Source organism: Physeter macrocephalus, unplaced genomic scaffold (assembly GCF_002837175.3).
Source record: "Physeter macrocephalus isolate SW-GA unplaced genomic scaffold, ASM283717v5 random_577, whole genome shotgun sequence".
NCBI lineage: Eukaryota > Metazoa > Chordata > Mammalia > Artiodactyla > Physeteridae > Physeter > Physeter macrocephalus.
In genome coordinates, this window is record NW_021145949.1 from 39736 (window position 1) to 43203 (window position 3468).

Below are 3468 nucleotides of genomic sequence, written 5' to 3' on the forward strand. Positions count from 1 at the left end.
CTCCCCCTCCCTCCCGTCCCTCCCACCGTGCGCGGCGGCCGCTGTTGCCAAGGTTACCGGGGGGGCGCCCAGGTGGGAGGGAGTCGGCCTGGGCGCTGGCCGGCGGACCTGCGCAGCGGGCGGGGCGGGGCGGGCCTGGGGCGGGCGGCGGGGGCGGGAGTCGCTGCCTGGTCGCCATGGGAACGGCGCAGCTATTTCCAACCCGCTGGTGGTGCCAGTGGCGTGGTGCCAGGGTGCGAGGGTATTGCAGGACAGCGGCAATCTGCTGCGGCCTGGGACTTGACAATGCGCCCCTTCTGTAGCGCTGGGCCCGCCCCTCGCGCGTCGCGCCTCCTCCCCGGCGCTCCTCGGCGGGGAGCCCGGCCCCGGCGCTCCCGGCTGCACGTGCTGACCCCGCTGTCGCCCTTGCCAGACAAAGCGGGACCCTCCCTGGAGAATTTCCTTGGCGTCCCTCTTCACTCGATGGACCCTTTGATTTCCTCCCTTTCTTGTCTTCATCCCTCACTCGTCCCACCCCTCACAGCTGCCTCCTGGAGTGCCTTCTCTTTTGTGCTCGCCAGCTCAAGTTTGGCCCTCACTCCAGAGCTTTGCCTTAAAAAAGACTCCATTTGACCTTGCCCCTCCCGCACTCTGTCATCTCCTTTGCTAACTTAATGCTTTTGTTATGAGGTCGACTGCTCTGTCTTACCTTTTCTGTTGTCCGGTAGCTCCCCTACCTAACACAGCCTACTTTCTGTCCTCAGCCTTTTCAAGACTTCCAGAAACCCTGTTGACATCTCTGCTTCTTTCCCAGTTTCCTTTCTGCCTTTTACTCTCAAGAGGACTGTGGACAGCAGAAGGGAGATTGCAAATGGCTAACTAGATTGAGCCCCCTTTGTATCTCGCTGACACCACCCTTTTTTCTGCGACCTGAAATCGCATTACTTGGGTACCATGGGTGACGCTCTGGTGGGAGTGTGGGAGTTCTGCTGCTGCCTCCGCAATGACCCGTCTCTTTGATTGTAAGCTTAAGTAAAGGAAACTTCTGGGAACTGGCCAAAGACCCTTGAAATGCAACTTGAGGAGTAAACGTCTCTGCTTGGTCACTCTTTGCTTCAGGTCATACATCAACTGCCTCTTCCCACCTCTAGACTCCCTTCACCCCGTCCACGCCCCTGCCCCCCTCAACATAGCATTGTTCATCCTTTTGGCACCAGCCCTAGAAGAGGAAAGGGCAGGTCCTCCTCCCCAGGAAGGAAGGTGGGGCAGAGTAGCTCCTGCAGGAAGGGAAGGAAAAAGGAGGGAAGGAAGGAAATGGCCAACAGAAGAAGGTGGAATCCGGTGGGAGGGCTTTGCATTGTTTTAACTCCTTTCCTTTTTAGCTCTGCAAAGTCAAGCCCAAGGTCATCCCAGAATCAAGGTTCTGCTGCCATCTCCCAGAACCCTAGCTGGGACTGCCTTCCTGAACCTGAAGGGGACCATCAGAAGCTTTGGGGGAACATATTAAAGGGAGGTGGGCAGAGTTCAATGTATGCTGCGGATTCTAAGCACTTACATTTTTTGTGTATCCATCTCCTTTTGTTTCTTTTCTGTCCAACAAAGTCAGCTTGTGTGTGTGTGTGTGTGTGTGTGTGTGTGTGTGTGTGTGTGTGTGTGTGTGTGGTACATGGGCCTCCCACTGCTGTGGACCCTCCCGTTGCGGAGCACAGGCTCCAGACGCACAGGCCCAGCGGCCATGGCCCACGGGCCCAGCCGGTCCGCGGCACGTGGGATCTTCCCGGACTGGGGCACGAACCCGCGTCCCCTGCATCGGCAGGCGGACTCTCAACCGCTGCGCCACCAGGGAAGCCCCAAAGTCAGCTTTTATTTTGCTTTTTGTCCCATAAAAAGTCCCAGGGTAGAACTATGCCTCAGGTGAGAAAAATGTATCTAACATTTTCTGAGGATCTTCTACCTGTGAATCTGCTCTTATAGTCTGTAATACTTCACGTCTACTATACCTGGGGCTTTATAGTTTATAAAGGTCTGCCACTTAACTCTACCTCATCTCAACCCTTATTATTATCCCTACTTGGTCCCTTTCACCCACTAACTTTATAACTCAGCCTTTCAGGGAATAAATATTCATCAGTATTGCTCCCTAATATCCCCTCCTCTCTTTATCTGGCCAAGGCCCAAATTGCAGGCTCCAGGAACACAGGTAAGGAAGAGCCTTGGTCCATTTTAGGCCTGTGGTCCAGTAACAGTTATAAACTAAAAGAGGTTTGTCATGTGACTATTATTTGCATAGTGTATCTTTGCATCTCCATTCACTTAACATCCAGATGCCTAGAAAACTGCCAGCCAGTTTTTTGGCTCTACAGGCATCTTGTTCTTTGAAAGCCTCAGAGTGAAAACAATTGATTTGTGTTTTGGAAGAGCTTGTCTGAAACCTAATCCAAAGTTATCCTGCTGTTTTCTTGCCATCTTCTGGATTAGTTAACAGTGTCCTGAACCCTGAGCAGAATGCAGAGGGGGTAGGGTTTTGTCTTTCTCAGTCTGAGAAAGCCCATCCTTGCTCTCTCTGTTAAGCATATCCTTCTGAGGGGAAAGTGTTATCAATAACATTTCGATTGCCTGGGATGGGGCTGAGGGTCAGGAACAGAGCCTAACAACCTAGGATCCGTTTGTGTTTCTTCTGGTTTTAAGTTGCTGTCTCCTTGGTGGAGGAAGCTATGAAGAGGGGTGGCGGCCTGGCTATATGGAGTTGGGACACGTATGGGCAGAGCCATGGGTCTTGGCTTCCTTTTCTTCTGTCTTACTTAACCGTGCTCTAGAGAGAATTTGCGACCGCCTTCAATTAGCAAACCAATCTGCAAGCCAATCTGCCCTGGGCACTCCCTCAGGGAACTTACACTCTTGTAGAAAACACAAGCTCTGCAAACAGTTCATGTGTGGACGGGTGTGGGACTCAGCAGTGGGGAGGGGAGATTTCTGGTAAATAGTAGAAAAGATTTTTCTCATAACTAGAGATCTCAACTATGACAGGGGCTGGGCTGCCTTAGGTATTCATGGTCATGGAGATGGTCAAGGAGTCTAGGCTAGATGTCCACCTGTCAGAAATCCTGCAGTACATATTCCTGTGCTGGGTGGAGGGTGAACGGATGACCCCTATGGGTCCCTTCTAACTCCAAGAGCCTGCCATTTTGAAATATATTAATGATTCTAGGCAGCGTTCAATGAATGACTCGAACTTTATAGGGATTCCATTCATTGATTATTTATTGAGTGTGTACTTTGTGCTGCTGCTCTGCTAGATGCCGTGGGAGATTCAGAGATGTGAATGGTGGGGTTTAAGATCTTTGCAAAGGCCACTAACACTCAGAGCAAACTGAGGCAGGAAGGGTTCTAGGCCAGAGTGAGAGGTCCTGTCCCCCATTACTTCTTTTTTTTTTTTTTTTTTTTTTGCGGTACGCGGGCCTCTCACTGTCGTGGCCTGTCCCGTTGCGG